Source organism: Plecotus auritus, assembly GCF_963455305.1.
Source record: "Plecotus auritus genome assembly, chromosome: 8".
NCBI classification, from domain to species: Eukaryota; Metazoa; Chordata; class Mammalia; order Chiroptera; family Vespertilionidae; genus Plecotus; species Plecotus auritus.
Window position 1 is genome coordinate 169,943,691 of NC_137782.1, and position 24,566 is coordinate 169,968,256.

The following is a 24,566-nucleotide window of genomic DNA, read 5'->3' on the forward strand; positions in this document are numbered from 1 at the left end:
AGATGTACTGAAAACTTTGTTGGAAGTTATAAAATTTGCTTGTATATTTAAAAGTGAAGCCATGAACTATTAAGGACATTTTGTGAAAGGGGCAGTGGGTTATAGCCCAGGATTGTGAAGAGTATGAATTCATTCTATTTTGCTGTTGGGTGCTTCATTGACAGAGTGAAAGGAGCACTGCTATAGGACACAGGGAGCCACCCGGGATGCTTGAACAGGCAAGTGGCTTGATCTGCAGGAGAGGAGACATTTTAGCTCTGGAGAAACATCCCCTTCTCAGGAGAAAAGTACTCAGAGAACAAGTATAAACAATGGCTCATTTCATGCCAAGATAGTACAGAAATAAATGCTGTCAGAGCTCCAAAGAGGCAGAAGTCTCTGGGGCCTGGAAAGACTGGAGAGACTTGCTTGCAGGAGCTAAGACGTGAGCTGGATTTAAAAAGACAAGGATTTAGGAGGGCAAAGAGAAGGGAGAAGATAACAAGTGAAGAATATGCAAAGAACATGGTGCCATGTGCATGCACTTGTGCATTTATGTGTGGATGTGCATGCCGTGTGTGCCGGAGGATCTTCAGCCAACAGATTGGAATCAACTTGACTTTATAAGCTGTCACAGAGAGAGAGCCTTCTTCTCATTACAGTCAAATGTGTTTAAAGGGTGGACCAAGAGAAAGGGAAGGGAGATGGAGATATTAAGTTTCTAAGAGGAGAGAGAGAAGGATAGGAAGGCAGAGACAGAGAGAGACAGGGAGGAAAGGGGGAGAATTATGGCTGGAAAATATGGCACTTTCCCCGTTTAATGCTTTATGTCTGGGTTTAACCCTGTTGGAATCAGCAGCAGTGAGAGCTGTTCTCTGAAAAGGGATGAGAAATGAATTTTTATATTGAGAGGTAGGAGCATTTGGGGTAAATAAGGCTATCCAGCAAAGCCACATAAAATGGAAGATTTTCAGCCAGACCTATGAACTAGTTCAGTGGAGTATAAAGTGTGCTTTGAGGGAAAGATAAAAATGAAGTCTTAAACTTTCCATCAGTGTTTGAGCTATCTTCATTTGGGCTGTATTTTCAAAGCGCACGGAGAATTCAACTCCCTCAATTTATCATCCTACTCAGGCTTCTCCTGTGTGCCTTATATTTTGACAAAGCACTAGAAACTCCAGTGACAAGTGTAATGGAAAGAAACAGGGAGTCATACCTTTTTTGTAGGTTTAGCACAGGCGCTCTAGAAATGATTGGCCCAGAGGCCAAAGTGGAGTGTCTCCCCACAAGGAGGACAACATCAGTCTCTTCAGGCCGGCCACCTTCTGCCAGTCCTGCAAAGCTGAGCTCAGTCGGCATCTATTCTAGAACTCATTTCCACACCCCCTTAGGTGTGGAAATGTGACCTGTGACATTCTGCACAGCTCTCCTAACATGGAGTCCTCTGTTTGTGTGAATGTTTTCTGCACTGCAAGTTCTTTGAGTCAGGGGTAGTTCTTACTCATCCTTGGAGCCTTAGGACAGGGGAAAATCGATAAAAATATGTGGAAAGACATTTCCTCAGAGGGAGCTCAGGGAGTTAAAACTGGATTATTACTTGGGGCTTGGATTTTCTATCCCTTCCCTAAGTGGTCCCCTGGAGGTAATCCTGTTTCTGTATACAAGCTGCTAGCTCAGTTACTAGCTCTAATTTCAGAATCAACCTTGAAGGAGAGCTTGGAATGATGCCTAGTTGCTAGGTTATGAAGGCTACCTCCCAACCCAGGTGAGGATAATCATATCATTGTAGCTCTGTGATCTGGCAGCCTATTCATCTTTCTCTGGCTCAATAAAGTGAGCAGCATAATTCCATTCTAAAAATGGTATCCTATGAGGATAGAGTAGGAGAATGTATGTGACCAATGTATGTGACCTGGAATTAGAAAGTGCTCCATACACATTTCCTTCAAATTAGCTCTGCTGCTGAGAGTCTAGATTTCCTAATTTCCTTATTGGAATTGATAGTTTCCCAACTAGGAAAAATATGCATATCATTGCCCTTGTCAGGCAGTAGAACTTACATGTCAGTTTCATCTTATGTCAAAAGTCAAAATCTGTTCTGTGTATTCCTTCCATCTGAAGTTAACTGCTGGACTGAATGAGAGCAAGTGTTCTAGTTATTTATCACCACGTAACAAACTCCTTCAAGTTTATTGGCTTTGTGCATAGATCTTCTTTGGCTCATGACTCTGTGTGGGTCAGGAATTCAGGAAAACCTTACCTGTAGTTTGTCTCTGACCTAGAAGGCATTACTTGGGATGGCTGGGGCTGGAAGATCCAGGATGTCTTCTTCACTCACACCTCTGGCTCCTCAGTGGCATCTCTCTCTCCACCTTACATCTTCAGGTTGCCCCAGATGGCTCGAGTTTTTCACAGCATGGTAGTTTCAGGGTAGCCAAACTGCTTACATCAAGGCTGACTCTGTCTAACATGAACATTTCTAGAGTGATTATTGCTAGAGACCAATACAGAAGCTTCAGCTTTATATGAACTGGCTTCAGAAGTCATATGGTATCATTTCTGGTACATTCTATTGGTTACACAGGGCCGGTTCAAATTCACTGTGAGAAGGGACTACAAAAGGAAGTGAAAATAGGGAGGTGTGTTTTATTGGGAAGTCACCTTGAAGACCAGTTACCAAAGCGATTATTTGAGCATTAGTTTCTCCTCTCCTCTCCTCTCCTCTCCTCCCTCTCCTCTCCTCTCCTCTCCTCTCCTCTCCTCTCCTCTCCTCTCCTCTCCTCTCCTCTCCTCTCCTCTCCTCTCCTCTCCTCTCCTCTCCTCTCCTCTCCTCTCCTCTCCTCTCCTCTCCTCTCCTCTCCTCTCCTCTCCTCTCCTCCTCTCCTCTCCTCTCCTGTCAGAAACAGATTTATCTTCTGTTTCTTTTTTCCCTTCCTTCTTTTCTTTCTTTCTATCTCCTGATGTACTGAAATTTGCCAGGTTAGATTCTCAATGCTCACAGTCTCTGGTAAATACAAAGAGAGCATGTGGGGCTCCTCGGCATAATGGATGTGAAGAATGTGAATGGTCTACTCTCTCCCAATATGAGTTGGAGGTTTCATATAAGCTTAAAGTGGGGTGAATGTTCATTAGTACATTCCCTGTGATCATAGTTTGCATAGTGAGCTCACATGAAATGAGGTGGCCCATTATGAGAAAGAATGATGGAATAGATGAGGTACATGGTATTTTTCTTAGACCTCTTAAAAAACTGGCAACAAATTGGAGCTTGAAATGGTAATTAATTTACCTGAATCAAGAAAAACCAGAAGACAGGTAGTGGGATTGATAGCATAGAGTAGAAGGAAAACAGGAAGAATTATACATTAAAATGGGACAAATGGCCATACATTGCAATTACCTTGAGGCAGAGAAAAGTAATTCTACACTTTATAGCAGCACCTCCAATTATTCACTATTGGTGCTAAGAAATAATTGTCAGCTCTCCACTTGTAAATGGAGATAAATCTTACATGTTTACTTATGTCAGGTTATCATCAGGTCTACACTAATTGAATTTCTAATAGACCAGTGTGAGCTCTGACTCTCAACAAAGCTTTTCCTGACTACTTCATCTCTTGTTGACCCACATTCTGGTCTTGACCATATAGTTCGGTACCCTACATATTAACTTTGATTAACTCACTAGATTATGTGTTAAGGCCTTGGATCAAGTATTTCTCCTTCACTATACTTTCCCTACTCTATATCCCTGCTCAATGCATACATGTATGTGTACATACACACATGCACACACTCACTTATACTTAATCTCTTCTTCCTCAAACAGGCCTAAATCTTTAGGAGCTTTGTACCTTGCAGCACATGGAATTCTCTGGAGGATTGTTCTTTGTTTACAATGTAGGTTCCCTGACTCTGAGGATACACAACAATACTTGGGGTTTCTAATGTTCTGGCCTTCATCTTCCACTGACCTGATTCAGTAGACTTTCACCTGCACACTCATGCTTCTTCACTTGTGCTAGGGAGAAGCAGCCCATGGCCCTTCACCCTTGGATGGATAGCATAGAGTAGGAAGAAAACAGGAAGAATTATACATTAAAATGGGAGTGAGAAATGGCCATACATTGCAATTGCCTTGAGGCAGAGGAAAGTAATTCCACACTTTATGGCAGCACCTCCAATTATTCACTGTTGGTGCTAAGAAATATTTGTCAGCTCTCAACTTGTAAATGGAGGTAAATCTCCCACCTACCTTAGATTCTCAGGGATGTGGGCCCTAGACTTAGAGAGAAAGAATTTAAGCTTTATGGAAGGAGTCAGAGGTGCTGCAACAGAACGTTAATCAGCCAGACCCTTCCTGTGTAGGAAACAGAGAATCGAGAGAAGGAGACAGATATGTTCCGTGGTGCCTGCCCTCAAGGAGTCTTCATTCTTACACAGACAGAGAGGACCGTGGGACACTGGACATTCTGCCATATCTATCATCAGGTGCTAGATTGAGTGGGTTTGGGGAATTCATGTGGTTTGAATGGAGAGTAGGTTTCATGAATGTGCAAAGATTTGACAGACCTTTCAGAATTGTTCTGTGCCAGGGAACAATTCACAGACAGGCATGCCAGCCCCCTCTTAACTTAATCTAAACTGCAGAGATTCTAAAGAACCAGCAGAAGAGTTTTAAACTTGTATGTGCTGAATAGTGTTACAATTGTCAAGGCACCCTTAGCAATACTAGTAGACAGGCAGTATAGGCCTGGGTATGGGAAGGAGACCTGTTTGCTGAATGGGGCTGAGTGGTGAGGGCCCAGGAAATGGTTAATTTCCAAGTAGCGCCAGGTGGAAAACTTCCTGGTGGCTGGATATGAAGGAGCGGCCCACTCTCCCACAGCTGCCTTTCCAGGGCTGATGCACAAGCCTATACTTCCGTAGGGCTGGATGCAAGCCTCACCGCTGTTCATTGCAATTCAGTGTCCCAGACTGGATGTTTTTATATCCACGTATTCACCCATTTATGCATTAATGGCAGAATGACTATACCACCCTGTGAAAAGGCACAATTGTAGAGGGCCTCCTGGGAAGGCACATGGGCATTTCTTTAATTATTGTCAGCTGAACTCAGGGCGGTAGGCAGAGCCACGCCCTGGGAACATGCTTCCCCAAAAAGGCTGGACATGCCCTAACCGGTTTGGCTCAGTGGATAGAGCGTCGGTCTGTGGACTGAAGGGTCCCAGGTTCGATTCCGGTCAAGGGCATGTACCTTGGTTGCGGGCACATCCCCAGTAGGGGGTGTGCGGGAGGCAGCTGATTGATGTTTCTCTCTCATCAATGTTTCTAACTCTCTCTCCCTCTCCCTTCCTCTCTGTAAAAAATCAATAAAATATATTTAAAAAAAAAAAAAAAAAAAAAAAAAAGGCTGGACATGTTATCAGCTTGGCCTTCATTTCAGCCCAGGTGTCGGCCTAGCGGACTTTGATATGTAAATCCAGGCAAGCACCAGGAATGCTAGGGCCTACTCAAGAATGCAAATAAGCTCCTTTGATCCTAAGTTTTGGTGTTACTTCCTGGTATTTGGGGGTATAAAATAAATGTGCTGCATAGGCTCGGGGTCCCTGCCTCTCCATCAGAGGTGGCAGTGGTTCCACCCAGCTCCCAGCTTTTTAAATCTATCTCTGCATCTTATTTCTTTCTTTTATTTCTCAATCCCTGGCCGCCTCCACTTAGAACCCGTTCGTTCATCTCTCCGTGCTGGACGCGGAAAAGGGAGATCCCCACCATATCTGGCCCCAGCCGCATCTGGCCCCCGCACATAATGATGGCCACATCTCCTGAGATGTCATTCCTAGGAAGCACTCTTCCACCATGCACCTCGGTTACGGTGGGGCCAGTAACTAACACGGTCCTGTGGGCTTGTCTGAAACCTCAGAGGTGAGCTAGTCTTTCTACCTAATTCAGGAAACACATTGAAAAGAGGTTGAAAAGAAGAGGTGGGAAGAAGGCAACTAAAATGTGATGACTCAATAAAAGCTACTATTAACATCATCATTGCTACTATTATTACTATTTGTCCAGCACTGTTCTAGGCACCTTGCTTACCAGATGATAACAACTCTGAGAGGTAAATTAAGATGGCAAGAGATTAAGTAACGTTTCCAAGGCAACAAAGTGAGTAGGTGACGGAACCAGGACTCAAACCCAGGTCTGTCTAGCTCTCATGTCTGTATGCATTCAACCACACTATACAATGTCTGAAGACAGCGATGATTTCCCTCTTGGACTTCCTTTTGCCCTGCTAACCTGATATCATGGTGGAAATGTTGTCTTTCCCTGTTTCATTAGACCCTTTGGACCCTTTGGTGCCCTGGGGCCAGGAAATTTCTCTACCCTTCATGGTGAGCCACAGCAACTCCGAAACTGTCCTCTCAATGACCTGCAAGGGGCAGGCAAGCAGACTATAGAGGTGGCAGGAATGGGTAAACATTACTTACTCCTGTGAACAGAGGAGGAAATATTTATAATTCTATTCATAAAATATTTACTAAGCTCTTATGTAATTTGTTGATAGCAAACAGATTTCAGTTAACTTTGAGGTGATGAGCAATTCTGTTAAACAGATGGGACCAATAACAAAATCCTGATTAGACAAATGTTTTTTTTTTGTAGAACAGTGCTTGTGCCACGTTAGGTTTGCTGCTGGGAGAACAAATGCAAACAGAAAACTGGACCCAAGGTGAACATAGCTGTGGCTTCTTTAATGTTTTTTTTTCCCTGCAGGGAAATTTTTGTTGTATTCCCTAACAAGGGGCTGTTTTGTAGGACTTGCTTTCACTGTAAGCCCCACTGTCCAGTTACTGAAGACAGTCTTCGGGCTAAAGACGCTGTCATTGGCCCATTTGCTCTTTCCCATGCATCTGGCCCAAATGCACCTAACATTTCATTATCGGATCCTCTGCGGCACACTGTTTCCCTTTGTTCCTCAAGCTGGATTGGCTGGTCTCCAATTCAGATGTTCTGAAAGCTAGATCCTGCCTTTGATTCTCTGCAGCGAGCAGGACGGTGGTTTTCCCCCGTACGGATAGTGACTCCCAGGCAGCAGCAACATCCTCCCGCAGGTCCATGCCTGCAGCACACTGGCGTGCCCCTCACAGGCCAAGGTCACATAACCTCTGCTGTGAGCGCCAGCAGCCGGAGCTCTCTCCTGGCGTAAGCCTGACAGGGTTGCTGTCACTTCCTGCAGAATTTACTTCCTTGAAGGGTTCCCATTTTCTCCGCTATCCTACTTGAAAAGAGTAGAGCCCAGGTTCTGGCTTGTACCAGCTGTGTATCCTTGAGGATATTGCTGACACTGGTTAATGGCAGCTTCCTTGTCTGTAAAGGCAGGGCTGTGGTGAACGTGCGAGGGGGGGGGCAGGTAAGGTCAGGTGTCCAGTGCAGAGGCTCAACAAATGGAGCTATTGCGTTTATTATTACCAAGCAGGATAGGCTGGAGTATGTAAGAATTTGGACTGAGGTGGTTAAGCTTTGCTGCTCAGTACAGCCTTTGACCTAAAGATGAGGGTCCCAGAGGAGAAGGGAGTGGTAGATAGGGCCTCCAAAAGGTGATCTTGGGTTCATGTCCTCATGCTATTCTGAAGCTACCGACATGACACTGAGCAAGACATAGGTTTTCATTTGTTACATGAAAGCATCATATGAAATGATTCTCATGATTCCTTCCAGCTCTTATGTTCTTTAATGAACATGCTTAAAGAAAAGCTGTAGCCAAAACCAGTTTGGCTCAGTGGATAGAGCGTCAGCCTGTGGACTGAAAGGTCCCAGGTTCGATTCCGGTCAAGGGCACATACCTTGGTTGCGGGCACATCCCCAGTAGGAGGTGTGCAGGAGGCAGCTGATTGATGTTTCTCTCTCATCGATGTTTCTAACTCTCTATCTCTCTCCCTTCCTCTCTGTAAAAAAATCAATAAAACATGTTTTTTTTTAAAAAAGCTGTAGTATAAGCTGCAAACTGTGTAATGTTAATTTAAGGAGATCCCCCACCCCATCTTCTCTCTTTTATTCTATTTGGTGCTCCCAACCACTCCAAGACAGCATCCTTCCCTCATTCACCAGGTGAAACTTCTTTGTCAAAATATCTAGCCTGGGTTCCCCGAGGGAGTGATGGCAGAGTTGGCATTCAAGTATGTCAAATTTAAAGTCAGCTCTCTCTCTGCAACACTTTGCCACCTTTCTTAGAGTTTTGTCCCTTGTCCACAATTGGGATACAAACCTTTCAGGATTGCTCAATCACTTATGAGTATTCTAATGATATTTAAAACATACACCCTGTCATGACCCTAACATGGGGAGATTTCTTAGAGAAGGCTATCCTGGAGAGGCGTGTGCCTAATTGGGAAACACTGGTTTCGCCAGGCCAGTGTGGTTCAGTGGTTGAGCATTGACCTATGAACTGGGAGTTCACAGTTTGATTCCCCGTCAGGGCACATACCCAGGTTGTGGGCTTGATCCCCAGTAGAGGGCATGCAGGAGACAGCTGACCAGTGATTCTCTCTCATCATTGATGTTTCTGTCTCTTTCTCCCTCTCCCTTCCTCTCTAAAATATATATGGATCTATATTGGTTCAAGTGTTTCTCCAAGTGTTACTGGGGATTTCATAGTTCAAATTTCTGGGTAGCAGTGGGCATTTGAATATAGCATTGACTGCAGAATTGTTCTGTGCTAAGGGGAAGGGAAATATCTTGTTCAGGGATTTGGTCCTCACTGATTTGAAATCTGCAGTCACTCTTCTTCAATTTATAAAGAACAGATTTGCTTACCAAATTAATAGCATACAAAATTGCCAGGGTCTCTTTATCTACTCAAAGAATCTGGCATTTCAAACTTGGAAATTCTTTGTTGTGGTTGATTGGAGCAGAGCCCCTAAGCAGCTTTACACACTTCTCTTAAGTTCTTTGAAATTTACCATAATTTAGACCTTATATATTGCACTCCTCTTTCTCCCTAATTAGCTTATATTGCTGAGGCTTAGAAATACACTTAAATGAATTTTAAAATCTCTGATGGCAGGAGAGGCTGTCCCCTCTTGACGTCTTCTATTCCTCTTCAGCCTCTCCAGTTCTCCCCCACTCCAGTCCCTCCTGGAAGAGATTGATAACTTGATGGCTCAATTCCCAGGACATTGATTGGGACACATTTCCTTTTTGTTACCAAAAAGGATCAATGTGATTAAAAGGCAGGAGTGCAAGTAGCACTTTATCTCCCTTCTGTGCCACGTGGCAGGGGCCAGGCTAAGTCAAGGCCCCCTTTTGAGCTCTACCATTCTCTCTTTGCAAACAACATTAAGCACATTGTCATTATTTTGGTGTTGGCCAGAGGAGGTGGGATCCTGAGACCTAAATTTATAATTAAGGGATGTGTGAGACCATGTGTAATCTTTGAAACTAGGTCTTATGCTCTGACCTAACTTTTCTAGATTCTGTTAGGAGCATATTAGACATTGATTTAGGAAATAGTTAGGGATAGTTTTCCCACTTATTATATTTGTGTGTATATCTTTTTTTTTAAAAAAAAAATATTTTATTGATTTGTTACAGAGAGGAAGGAAGAGGGATAGAGAGTCAGAAACATCGATGGGAGAGAAACATCGATCAGCTGCCTCCTGCACACCTCCTACTGGGGATGTGCTCGCAACCAAGGTACATGCCCTTGACTGGAATCGAACCTGGGACCCTTCAGTCCGCAGGCCGACGCTCTATCCACTGAGCCAAACCGGTTAGGGCTGTGTGTATATCTTATACGGAATGGGGGTAATGGAGTAGAGGGTTGTTATTGGCACATGCCATCCAATGCCACAAGGCCCCCACACTTATTGTTAACACTATATAGACATATCTGACACTGTAGGTATTCTCCACTTTAAAAAATATAAAACTTCAGAATTGGAGGAGACATAGAAATCTCAAACTTTACTCACCCCTAGAAACAGTCCTCTTTGCAGAATCCTGAACAAGTGTCTGTTGGGCCTCCGCTTAGACTCTCCCAGTGACATGAAGGTTATCATCCACAAGGCAACATATAGGCTGCTGAATGACTTTGAGTGATGGAAATCGCCTCTTTCTACATGCTGATATTGTCCTCTCCTTAATCTCCATCCATTTAATAAAACTTAAGAAATGACAGAAATTGAGGCTGATTCTTGGGAAATGACTGGTTTCTGCATTTGACTAAACTTTAGGCTCTCCAGATCCACCACAGAGCATGGGGATTGCTCAGAGTATATTGTTAATGCAGCAGAGACTATGAATCTACTTCGGCACTCAGTGCATCAGAAGCAGTTAGTTGTTTGGTAAGTAGTCAATGCATAGTATTGTACATGCATTCTTTCTCAGGTATGTAACAGGTATTGGGAGATACAGCAATGAGTGAGGCAGATAAAATCCCTGCCTATGAGATGCTTACATTCCAGTGGGGAGAAATAGACTCTAAACATATATATCAAGCCATAAATAAGTAAGGTAATCTCAGGTGCTCCTAGGTGCTATGAAGAAAATAAAATAGGTAATGCAGTAAGCAGTGGTAAGAGTGAGCTATGATGGTGAGGGCTAGGCCTCTGAGGCAGGGACCACATGCTCTTAATAGATGAAGCAGCGGGTGCAAAGACTAAGAAATAGAAGTGAATTAAGCATGTGTAAGGGACAAAAAACAAGCCAGGGTGGCTGGAGCACAGTGAAAGAGGACAGCTAAGGGGCATGAGATGGGAGTAAACTGGAACCACATCATGGGGCCCCTTTGGGCACAACTGGATGTATGACTTGTAGAGCCTGGTGCCAAATAAAAATGAAGGGCTTATTCATAAGAAATTATTAAGGATATCAAGATGAGGACAATAGAGCATTAAACCAAGCACAGGTCCCTCTAATTGTGGGGCCCTGTATGACTACATATGCCATGTGCCCAGATAGCAGGCCCAGGCTCTAGGCTACGGTGAGAGTAGGCTGCTACTTTGTGCCAACTGCTATCGGCAACAGTTGGAACGGAAGCAGGAGGAGGAAGAAGACCTAGAAATCATATAACCCATCACTTAACTTCAGAGAAAGTTGTGTGATATAGCAAAGAGAATATGGTGACTAAATATATTTGGTATTAGGAGACTTGAGTTCTTCTATTTCTGACTCTTACTTGCCATGTAGTTTTGAGCACAAGAAAGCCTGACTCTCACACCCCTCAATGCTTAGAGTCTTGAGAAATCCTGAATCTGGAGCTGGGCCTTGGAATCTGAATTCTTAAAGATCTCTGGGTGATCCTAATGTGGGGTCAGATTTAGAAATGATAGTACTGAAGCATCCATGACAGTGCATATTTATGTGTGTTAATCTTCTGCTTATCTGTTTATCACAGTGTTTAACACATGCCCTGGAATTCTCAAGATGATGCTGTCAATTTCCAAAAGAGAACACTTTTGGCAATGTTGGTAATGGCCTGGTAGGATTGGTGTTCACTGGGTACATCTGCTGTGTAGACAGTGCCAAGAAGAAGCGAGTCAGGCGTGGAACAATCCCAGGATCCTCCTCTGGACATTGTGCTCCTGTATCTTAAAAGGTAGACTCATTTACTATATTAATTGATTTTATTCTTTGTCTTGTGAAATATTTATCATTTCACTTTGCCAAAATTCTTTTCGCTGAATTTAGCTCCTATTTTAAGAATAGGTGAAATGATCACTCCGTTGGCTCTCTCTTGATTGGAATAGCGTCATCTCCCCTTAGCTATGTCTTCATGCATGGTTGATGATGCTGAAGACAAGATAGCAGTGCATTCAGTATTTTGTAGTCTTCTAAGTTTCAATTACTAGGGAATGTTGACAATCGAAAATAGTAAAACTAGTGAATTTATGTTCAAAATCTTTAAATATTTGTAAACTGTTAAAGAACCATTTTCGGATGTAAATGTGACCTTCGAAACATCTCATTTCAGTACTTAAAAAGTTTCAACTGCATGTTTTATTTGAATTTGTGTGTGGGAGCAGGATCAAATAAAGTCATTTTGTATTTGGAAAAGAAAGAAAAGTGAACTAATTCCACAGTGTGGAAATGGCTCCCTTTGAAAGGTGTCCTTCACTTGCCTTTGTTTGAGGTTAATTATATACTTTTAGAAGTACTTTCCACAGGAGTGATTTGTGACTCATGAGTTATTTTTGTATGTATATGTTACTCCTCCAAATATTTGCCATTTTGCTAAGAAAATAATAGTCAAAAAGCAATATTTCTTTGCTGGTATCTGAAGGCCTTTTTTTTTTTATTATAAGAACAATATAGTAGTCACCCTTATTCGCAGGAGTTACGTTTCACGACCCCCAGTGGATTCCTGAAACCTTGGGTAATGCCAACCCCTATATATACTGTTTTTTTTCCCTTATACATACTTATGATAAAGTTCATTTTATAAATTAGGCATAATGAGAAATTAAAAATAACTAATAATAAGATAGAACAATCATAACAATATACTATAATAAAATTATGTGAATGTGGTCTCTCATTGTATTGTACTCACCCTTCTTCTTGCCATGATGTGAGCTGATACAATTCCTATGTGATGAGATAAAGTGAGATACTCAGAATGGTGTTCAATGGAAAACCTATGAATTGTTTATTTCTGGAAGTTTTCATTTAATGTTTTCAGACCTCAGTTGACTGCAGATAACTAAACCATGGAAAGTGAACCTGTGGAGAAGGGGACACTACGTATAACAATAAGACAACTTTGAAAAGAAATGAAATAACACTCTAAGCCCTCCCTATGTTATTATTTTGTACTTTTTCTTTCATTTAAGATTATTTATGTGGTGGTCTCACATAATTGCATATGGGATATGACAGAGAGAGACTGGTCAGAATGTAGAATTAATCTTGTGGCACCAATTTTTCTTGTTTCCTGTAAGCACCTGTGTTTCCCTCTTCAGAGTAGAAGAGTAGATGATAACAATACTGGCTTTATTATCAAAGTGGCTGATTGTTTTCCTGTAGAAATTAGATGCTCATATCCTTAAACTTTGCAATATGTCTCCTCTCCTCCTTCATTCTCTCCTTTGTCCAAACTTGTTGTCTCTCTTCCTTCCACTCTGCCATTCCTGGTCTGTGTATGTCATGCAGAATCCCTAATGATTATCAGGTACAAAAAAGGATAGATGCCTCTCAGTGTTTATCAAAGTACAGCAGTGATTCACTCATTTCAGTGAGGACATAGGGCCATTATCTTACTTGATTAGATATGAATCAACTTTTCTCCACAGAAAAGGTGTCAGGATTTAGCTGCAGCATATAACACACATTATATTAGTGATGTGGCAATGCTGCCAGAGTTGGTATTACTTCAACAAAACAATTTCCAAAAGACCAGGAAAAAAAGGTGATTTTTTAAAGCCACCTGGCAATAAAGGAAAGTGTAAATCACACATAAAGAAGCTGTTAAGCAGATTAAAAACTTGAACAGTGGTCTATAAGGATTATTTCTGATAATCACTTTCTGTGCAGAGCTATTAAGCCAGTTTGGAGGTAACCATGTATTCAGGACCACATTTTCTAATATTAACTCAAAGTCTCAGTTTTGGTGGCAAAAATGCTTCATGAATTATATTTTGGTGGCAAAAATGCTTCATAAATTATACTAGAGGCCTGGTGCACGAAATTCGTGCAAGGGGGGGGGTGTCCCTCAGCCCAGCCTGCACCCTCTCCAATCTGGGACCCCTCGAGGGATGTCCGACTGCCTGTTTAGGCCTGACCTCCTGATTCACAGGGTGATGCTCAACCACTAAGACATGCCGTCTGGGCTAGATTTGGTCTTGATGTTGAACCATGCCTGTCTTATTTTGTTTAGGATCCTATGACAAACTGCCATAGACTGGATGGCTTAAACAACAAATATTTATTTTTCACAGTTCTGGAGGCCTGAGAAGTCCAAGATTTAGGTGCTGGCAGATTTGGTGTTTCATAGACAACTGTCTTCTCATGTGGCAAAAGCAGCAAAGGAGCTCTCTGGGGTCTCTTGTAAGAGCACTAATCTCATTCATGAGGGTTCAACCCTCATAACCTAATCACTCTCTAAGGTCCCACCTTCTAAATTTAAAATAGCCTCACATAGGGAATTAAATTTCGACATATGAATTTTAGGGGGACACATTTAGTCCATAACAATGCCAATCATTAGAAAAGCCATTACTAATTGAATAGAAATTAGCCTCATTCCATTTAATCCAGCAATTGTTGAGTATTTACTATATGCCAGGGGTTCTGCTTGACCATGGTTTACAAAGAAGAGTGAGAAAGACACAATTCATAAATCACTTAATGTTCAATAAAAGTGATGATCAGGATTTTTTTTAAAGTAAATAACAGAAAACCTCTCAAAGACCCTTAAACAAAAAGATAATTTATTGAAAAGTTTCAGCGATTATTTTAATGTCATGTAAGGCGAATACAGGTATTTAGACTATATCACAGCAATTCATCTCTTTAAATCTCTGAGCTCTTCTTTTCTTTGTGTTGGCATTTTTCTCTGTTGGGCTCTGTCCAAGTGGTAGAAAAGATGATAGTTGGTAGCTTATATGAGTCTTAAAGTGGGAATCTCAGAGAAATGAAAGTGATTTTTGACTGATTACACTGAGTGAAGCAAAAGTGAGTTTGCAGTTGTGAATATGTGAAACACAGTTTATTTTTATATTATTATTTAATTCTTGTATTATTATTTGTTAATTATTGTATCATTTTCCATATGAAGAACTAACTGTAAACCTACTTTTACCTTACCCTGTACTAGCAAAAATCCAGGGAAAGCTCTGATTAGGTTTGGGTCATAGGACATCCCCAAAGTGGGACTGGGTGTTACTTGGAGGGATGGCATTTAGTCCTACATGGACAATGTGCAATAGACTTTCCACAGGAACGAGGTCTCCATTATTAGAAGACACAGTGAAAGGAGAGCATACTTTCAGTGAAAGAAGCTCCTGCTCCTTCATTCCCATCATAAGTGTGCCCACACATATACACAAGCACACACGCGCATTGCCTCTTTCCTTAATTTTCTTGTCTCTAACACAACAAACGTGGATTTTTTTTTAAGTGTTCCTTCGGTGGCCATGTATTTAGACTCCCCCTTGTCACCAACCTTTGGCTTCTTTCTAGTTTGTCAACATACGTCTCTGTACATTGCACAATTGCCCATATGTAGTCCAACTAGGACAGATGTCCATGGAGCTTTCACCGTTACCTCAATTGTTCTGTGACTTTCACCTCTGATTAGAGAGTACTTTTAGTCACTGAGTAAATGTTGATTTATACTGGGTATTGCAAACTAGTAGGTTGTGGATTATATCTTTCAATATCTGTGTTTTGTTTAGGTCTAATATTTTAAAAAATTACAGGGTTTCCAATATTTTAATTCAGATGATTCCAAAGAAAAATCTGAATTTCCGTAAGACATTTATTTTATGAGAGCAGAGCCCTGGTTTGCCAGTCTGTCTGTAGTGCTTGGAATACAGAAAGCAGTTTAATAACTATTTATTAAAATGAGTTTGGGGAGATGATTTGGAAGGTGAATTCTGTGTACCACATGAGCTGTTCAGCCTCATACTGTGTCATTGGAAAATATGATATATCTTCTATCTTCATTCATGTCATTTGTAAAATTGTTGCGTAGGATAGGATTGTTGATGGCTCTTTGGAGCAACCAAGATTCATTAGCATAAATTCCGTAGTTTGATTCTGCAGGCATGCCTTTTGTTTGCTTTTTCTTTCAGCTAATAGTTCTACATTCTTTCCAGAAGGTTATTAGGAGACATTTGGCAAGTCTTTTTTTAAAAAAATATATTTTATTGATTTTTTACAGAGAGGAAGGGAGAGGGAGAGAGAGTTAAAAACATTGATGAGAGAGAAACATCAATTAGCTGTCTCCTTGCACACCCTCTACTGGGGATGTGCCCGCAAACAAGGTACATGCTCTTGACCGGAATCGAGCCTGGGACCCTTGAGTCCGCAGGCCAACGCTCTATCCACTGAGCCAAACCTGTTAGGGCTGGCAAGTCTTTTATGGTAATTCTTTTTAATGGTATTTTCTAATAATCAGACTAATAATGCAATTTAAAAAAATGATGTTAGCTTAGCAGGGCATATTTTCTTTATAAGTCCATTTTGGCTCTTGGTGATTATCTCCTTTTCTACATGACTATAAGTTATCTGTTTATCAACAACTAATTCTAGAAGTTGGTCAGGGTTTAAGGGTCTCCTATATTTTGACACTCCTAGGACCTAATGGGTCAATTGCAATGACTATCTGTAGTCAGCAGAGGACAGTGTGCAAGAGGAGTGAAGGACAAAGGTCTTCAAGCTGGGGAAGCTGTGTCCACAATATCCATCTGACAGTCATCTCTTGAGTCAGACAGCGGCTGAAAGATGCTATAGCTGCTGCAAAAACAGCGATGTGAACTCCTAGTCAAGCAGGAAGAGAGTACAGTAGCGAGAAGTTGGTAAGGGGGTATGAGAGCAAAGAGTTAACAGTAATAATAATTAATATTTGTTGATCAGCTATTATTTGCCAACCGGACTAAATATTAAATCTATCCTCTCAATGAATCTTCACAACAAACTTGTGAGAGCAGAACTCTTATTCTTATTTTATAGATGAGGAAACTGAGTCCTAGAGAGTTTGAAGAATTCAGTCAAGACCACACAGGTAAAAAGTGAAAGATGTTTGGCTGCTAAGCCTGTACAATTTCCAGTCTCTCATCACCTCACTAAAAGGAGGGAAAGTTCTTTTTCCAGGAACCTACATGAAGGAGGAAAGAGCAACAGAGTCAGAATGCAGCAAAGATGCAGCCTCTGGCCTCGTTAGCCCTGCTGGCCCTCCAGAGTCTAAAAATATCAAACTCTGGGGCTTCTGTTGATGGGACCTATTTTTTTTTTCTTTTCATGAATGCATTTGCCCATTCCCAGTCTTTGGGCATCTCTCTTGTTCCCTTCTGTTTCTCAGAGAAATGAGCAGAGAGCCTGTACCACACTCCAGGGTTGAGGCATTTGGCTGGATCTGACAGTGCCCGTAGACTCTCACGTGACTTTGTTTTTGTTCTAGGCTTGTCCTCATGTGGCTTTAGTCTTCTTTCTTGGCCTGTGAACCCTTTGAAGTGTAGAGTGTATGCTTGTGTTCTGGAATATGTAATAGAGTAGCATGTAGAAATGCATGATTAGTTTATATTTATTGAATGAAGGAAGTGAGGTTATTCTTCATGGAGATGTGGGAAGCCAGATTATGGTTGAGGATTATCCCCTCATTCTATGCTATCAGCATCATTCAAGCTAAGTATTGTATTGTATCCTTAACCATCATCTCATGTGAACATCTCAATACCCTCTTTGATTGTCTCTAGAAATTTTAGAGGTTTTTGGATTTTAGTCTTTCCTGATAAAGAGTCACGTGCTCTATTTGCCCTTACATTGCATTCTTCTTTTGGCACCTTTTATAATATGCTCTTTACAATTTTAAGATAGAATGAGAGCTACTTGTTGCCCCCCTTCTTAGGTACAGGCTGACATTTCAGGCTCCTCTTTCTTTCTTTGATTTAGAACATGGAAATGCTACCTACTATCTACCCCCACTTAACCTCTTTGGATTCTCTCCCTTCAGACTGTGGAGTAGAAAAGTTCTTATCTGCTAATACCTACTCCCTTCTTTATCGTATGTCCAAACTACAGGCCCTTTGTATTATCAGGGATTTACTGTCGATTTCTGTGGGCAAGAGGCAAGGTAAAACCACAATAAGCATCCAGGCGAAGTAGCAAACTTTTCATTGTCATAGTCGCCATGATTTGTATCTTCTAGCAATTGTAAGAGGGCTACAAGAACCTCCGTCTTCTACTCTCAGCGTCTAGTTATGAAGGCAGAGCTCACCAGTCTACTTCTTGGTTCCGTTTTAGCAAAACTAGAATGGTCCCTCTTCAATGAGGTGGAAATGCAGCTACCTCTTCATCCCTTTACCTTTCGAGATCTGCTGACACCTAGTTAATTAGGCTTTCACCCACTCAGAAATAAATCCTCTTGCAACATTTTCTTCTAAAGTGCCCCCACCCCATTCTCTATTTGTGGGTTCTTTTCAAAAACTTATCCTGAATTTGATATCTTGGTGATCTCATTCTCTTCAGATCTATTTCTTTTTAAAGTTCCTGGTAGAGAGAATCAGAATTTTTCTTTCTCAACTTGGTTTGCAATTTATTTTCCTGAGGCCAATGGAGCCAAAATGAACCAGGATGCTCATGGTTTCCCACCTGGGCAAACTTGAAGACAATTTGACATGGCTACATTCTCTCAAGGTTTCTGACACTCCCCAAACTTTCATTGTTACTTGTATGTAGGAATTAAGTCATAAATAGAATATACTCCTGATACTTACTTCTCTTACCATATTCTTGACAATCATCACTGCCTCTTTGGTAAATCCACCTAGAAAATGTCCAGCATTTGGGACTTAATTTGTATAAATGAAACTTATTTGCACTTGCCACTTGCCTTTTAAAGGTCCTTCTCCTTCAGTCTTGGTCTTGGCTGCAAGTACCATTATTTGCTAGTTAAATATACAAACTAGAAGCCTTAGATTCAGCATCCATTCCTTTATTTAGAGTTTCTAAATCTAGTTAATTGTTAATTTCATCTTTGACCTCAATTTGCCACCCACCAAGTTCAGCCTTTTCCATTTTTTTACTGGGCTATTATAATTACTTCTGTATTGAATTCTTTGCCTTTATTTTCTCTCCACTTATTTCTCACTGTCACCAGTTTCCTTTTTATAAGGGAAATTGAGTTCTGGCACTTCCTTGCTTTCACAAGCAGGATGATTTCCCAGATCCTACCATCATCAGAAGTCTGCCTGGTAACAGATATGTAGTTTTAATCTGCTAGCATGTGGACAGTTAAAATATTTAACCAGGTAGTCATGTGTTCTCAAAGTATATGCCCTTAGCATCATAAAAACCTTAAAAATGGAATCTACCAGGATTCCCAGAAACCACCACATTCTGTTCACCCTCGTCTGCCTTGTTCTGAGTCCATTGATGAAAATGCGTAAGAGGACATTTCACCACAAACAGTTTTCTCAAGTAAAAGTGGCATCTATTGCCCTAGCCAGTTCGGCTCAGTGGATAGAGCGTCGTTCTGCGGACTGAAGGGTCCCAGGTTCGATTCCAGTCAAGGGCATGTACCTTGGTTGTGGGCACATCCCTGGTAGGGGGTGTGCAGGAGGCAGCGGATCCATGTTTCTCTCTCATCGATGTTTCTAACTCTCTATCCCTCTCCCTTCCTCTCTGTAAAAAAAAAAATCAATAAAATATATTTATAAAAAATAAAGGTAAACTTCATTATAAAATAAATAAAAAAAATAAAAGTGGCATCTATTTAAAAACACATTACTGGCAATAATTGTAGACATTCTTCCCCCTGTGTACTAAAGGAAATTGAGTTTATTTAAACTCTTTTATATATATATATATATATATATATATATATATATATATGAAATATAATAAACACAATATGTGGAATATATGTTAACAATGCATACTTTCTGAATGACTACAATGTCATGGGCTATGGTTCTGAAAAATAAAATCTCTTATTCTGAAGTTGTACCCAGTCTAGAGAGAAAATGTAAAATATAAATGCATAGCATTAGAAAAGGAAAATGATATGAGTGATGTGCAGACTACTGAATAAGTTAAATAACAGGAAGTACGCACAGGAAAGAAGGGAAATGAGTTGGTTGGAGAAGTCCTCATGGAAGAGTAGTGTGGAGCTAAACCTTGAAGGAAGTCTAGACTTTGGGCATGTCACTATTAAGGTAAGGGCTTTTCATTTGACTTGAGTAAGAAGACAAGTGAAAATGAGAAATTAATACCATTGTTATTATTTTAGTGAAGGTTAGGAAGCAAGAGAAGAAAGATCTCGCTTTCAGTAAGAGAGAAATAATTTATTTTTCATTGTTATCATTGACAATTTTAAAATGCATGTCCTACTCTCTTTTCTCTTTAAAGACAGCAATCCTACAGAGAATTAAGCTTTCTTTCTTTCTTTTTCTTTTTTTTTTTTTTTTTTTGGTAAATAAAACCATTGCTTCCTGGTGAATCATAACTCAGCATATATTAAGTATTCAAGGTTAGGTATAGAAAGCTCAACAGTGTGGAAAACGTAAATACAATTTCCCATATTTTCTTGCTTAATTGCTAGATAACAAGTCTCAGGCATTACTCAGAACCACAGCGGATGTGGAAAAGCCTAAAATAGATTCTTTGTCTTTGTCAGATCATAGATTGCAATGGAGAAGGGCACAGCCAGGCTGTCTAGCTGCTGGTCACAGGTTTGTCTTGAATCAAGTCCAGTAATCTCAGGTAAAAATGACACTAAGGCACCCTCCAGTTCTGTTTTTCTTGTTTGCTTGTTTTTACTACCTAAGTAACTAAGTAGGAGAATCAATTCAATGAACAATTTAAGAAGCACTTATTTTAAGTTTGGCTATATTAATGAAGAGGCATCAACATTTAAGGCACATGCACCTATCTCCAGGGCATTAAGCTGTATGTGAAGAGATGGAGTGTGAAGATATGCTGATGAGTAATATATGAGCACTGGTTATAGGTCGGATAGGCCTGTCTTCAAGTCTGTATTTCCTGCTAGTTGGAAAACCTAGGAAAAATTACCGACTTAGCCTCAGCTTCATGTACTCATCTGAAAAATGGGGTTAAAAACAAGGTTTTTTTTTACACAGATTAAAAAAGATAGTCTATGGAAATCTTAGTAAAGGAGACATTTGTTTTTCTTTCTTCTGCCTGAGTCTTTTTTGTTGTGGTGGTAGTGGTAAAGTACACATGACAGAAAATTACCATCTGAACCATTTGAAAGTGTCAAGTTCAGCAGCATTAAGTACATTCACATGTTGGGTATCCATCACCACCATCCATCTCCAGAACTCTTTTCATCTTATAAAACTGAACCTCCATACCCATTAATCCAAAACTCAGCCCCAGGCAACTACCATTCTACATTTTTCCTTTATAAATTTGATTACTCTAAATACCTCTCATATAAGTGAGAGAGCCAGCCAAGCCTGATGCTGAGGCCCCTTAAATTGTTGGTAAGGCCTCTTTTGAATGGCTTGACTCCACCAGACTCCCAGGTATAGGAAGGAGAAAGGATCAGAATTTAGGAAAGATATCACTCGTCAAATCTCTCTGCTTCTTTTGGGAAAATTTCTCATTTCTTCCTCAGAATTTTAATACTTTCACATTATATTCAGTCAATATTTTATGTTCCTCAGATTTTTAATATCTTCACATTATATTTAATCAATATTTTATCTTTCTTGTACTTTTATTTTTAATAAAAATTATAAATATGACTCTTAATAGATGTTCACGTTATTTTATTTTTGCAATTTAATTCTATTATTAAATTCTTAATATATTAAATTATATTAACATATATTAATAGTGAGGATACATATTTTAATAAATATATTAACTTACGTTAGGGAGGCAGATTAAGAATAACTATTACAACTTTATAAATGACACTGAAGTTCAAAAATTTAAAAGACCTGAATGCAGGTCCACAACTAGAAATGATTAGATTCCAAAGTGAATATTGCTCCTTGGTCCAAGGGTCAATGGGATAAACTACGCAGGAAGACAGGACCTCTGAATGTGATTTCCACCCTCATCACTTTGTAGTCCTGTATCTTTGGGCAAGACACAGATTCTCTTCCACACAATGCCAATGACATTTGCTTTGTGCACCTCACAGAAATGTGAAGATCATGCTAGAAAATGGATATGAAAGCATTTCATAAGCTAAGAAGCATTATGCAAATAAATGCAAATGTAGACAGTGTTCATTAATAAATTATTCACGTAATCTTATTTCATTAATACTCCTACTGCTTTTTATAGCTCTTTTGGGAATTCTACTGCCAGTTAATGAAGGCCAGGGCAATTGGTGAGCTTGCATCTGTCATTTATTCTACTCTGAAACATTTCTGTATGCCAGCCTTGCTTAAGATGCAGAGAATGCAAAGATGAGGAAAATGTGACCCCGGCCTTCCAGGACCTTACTTAAAGTCTGGTTAAGGGAGATAATACTTAGACTATGATATGTATGATGCAACTTCTAATCCAAAAATTTAAGTGACACTTTGTGAATAATAATTAAGAGCTAAGCACTATGCTATTTCCTAGAGAAATAAAAATTAATAAGGCATAGTCTTTGCACTCATTGATCTTGCAATCTAATGGGGACATAGATAAGTAAGCAAACAGGGATAACAGCAAGCAGAGGCAAAATGCAGATGAGCCAAGTAGAGACTTCAAATTCAGAAAGAACATAGCTCCCAGATTCTATGAATCAATTTTCCTGCATGACAAATGGGGCTAAAAATATCTTCTTAGCATGGCTGGGAAGCTCTGCAACTTTGGAATTAAAAAAATATAGGTTGTTGTAAGGTATTAAATAAGATACATACCAAGGTTTCCGGCACAGAATAAGGACCCTGAAAACGGTGATACAGTCAAACAGTGATATATTTGAAAGTGGCCCTGTGTCTGGGAAATGCCACCAAATGTCTCAGGTAGCATTTTTGGTTTCCTGGTGACTGGCGGCATTTCCTGACACCCTCCTGCCACACTGACTCAAGTCAGCTCAGTGCAGTGTTAGTTCCCAGGAGACTGAGTTCCCAAGAACTGCATTCAGATCAGGGAACAGAATGCATTCCCTTAAGGGCCATGGCTATTTTGTATGGTCTTTCGATAGTTTAGACCAGTGGTCGGCAAACCGCGGCTCGCGAGCCACATGTGGCTCTTTGGCCCCTTGAGTTTTTAGCAAAGGCCAGTTTAGGAGTACCCTAATTAAGTTAATAACAATGTACCTACCTATATAGTTTAAGTTTAAAAAATGTGGCTCTCAAAAGAAATTTCAGTCATTGTACCGTTGATATTTGGCTCTGTTGACTAATGAGTTTGCCGACCACTGGTTTAGACAAAAGTCTAGTCTCCTTTGATCCCCTTGGAAGGAAGAAAGATTGCAGTCTCCCCATTTTAACTTTGGAGAATCTCTCCTTGGACCGGGAAACGGAGACAGACGGATGTTCCAGAAGCTGGCTTTAGAAGAAACAATCTGTTAGGTACAAAGGTCTCCAGAGCACATGGATAGGCTCACCTATCAGGACCAAGGCTAAGGGAGGCTGCATGTTATCATAGTTACTGGACACCTACAGCCAGGAAGAGCTGAGAGCATTCATGCCTCTTTTATTACTCAGCAATTCCCTGGAGGTCTTGTTAACTTTATTCCTAAGTAATATTATTTGGTTTGGTTTTTGCTTTTGTAAACAGTTTTTATTTTATTTCAGTTGTTCATTCCTGGGTTACAAACTACCTCCAAATTCAGTGGCTTAAAACAATTTCATTTTGTTGTAATTGTCTTGCGTTCCTGTGGATAGACTTTGTTCAACTGGATGGTTCTTCCTGGCTTGAAGTTGCTAGTGAGGTTATAGCCAAATACTGACCGAGACTGGAGTCATTGAAGGTTCAGTTGAGCTGGGCATACTGGCTGACTCACCGCTATGGCTGGCAGTAGGTAGTGGCAAAGAGCTCAGCGAGGATTATCTGTTAGGGTCGGCATGTGTGGCTCAAGACATCTGCCCTTTCAGTCTCTGAGTCAAGCCTCGCGGCATTCCTCTTCAAGGTATTTGATCAAGTTTTTCCTATTGCCCGAAACTCTCTTCTTACCACTCACCTGCTTTCCTTAGCTATGGCTCCTCTTCTTTCACATCTCCGGGCAGTGCTGCGTCCCACAGAAGCCTCAGAGCACCGTGCTTGTCTCTTTCGGAGCACGCATGCAGTTGCAATATTGCATCTCTGTGTTAGTTTTTATTGATGTTTGGTTCTTCAATTAGATGGTGGGCATCTGCAAGCAAGGAGATACAGTTCTAGATTGTAGTCACTGTTTCCTTAAATCCCCGCATAGGAAGGCATCTGGCATATGGTCCCTGAAGTGTTCAACAAGCATTGGTTGAATGACTGATTGCATAACCTCTAATATTAATTGAGTTTTTTAAAATATATTTTATTGATTTTTTTTTTTTTTTTTACAGAGAGGAAGGGAGAGGGATAGAGAGTTAGAAACATCGATGAGAGAGAAGCATTGATCAGCTGTCTCCTGCACACTCCCTACTGGGGATGTGCCTGCAACCAAGGTACATGCCCTTGACCAGAATGGAACCCGGGACCCTTCAGTCCACAGACTGATGCTCTATCCACTGAGCCAAACCGGGTAGGGCATTAATTGAGTTTTTACTGTGTGCTAGGCACTCCTTATTGCCGTCGGGTGGAAATACAAGTTCCTTAACAAAAGAGCAATGCCTCATGATCCGGCCCCTACCTAGCACTCCAGCTGCATTTCCCAATGTTTCTCCGTGTCTTCTCTGTTAATTTTCAGTCTCTTTTCCCCGGGCATACTAACTCCGGGCAGTTCCCAGACATGTCCTACTTTCCCCGCTTGGCCTTGGCAT

The 24,566-nt window shown here is 40.7% G+C and overlaps 1 pseudogene across 1 annotated transcript in view; it reads right to left on the reverse strand.

Moving 5' to 3' along the window:
* The window catches only part of LOC308256726 (ubiquitin-ribosomal protein eS31 fusion protein-like), a 193,904-nt pseudogene that overhangs the window by 67,280 nt on the left and 102,058 nt on the right, over positions 1-24,566 (reverse strand). The window lies entirely within an intron of this gene.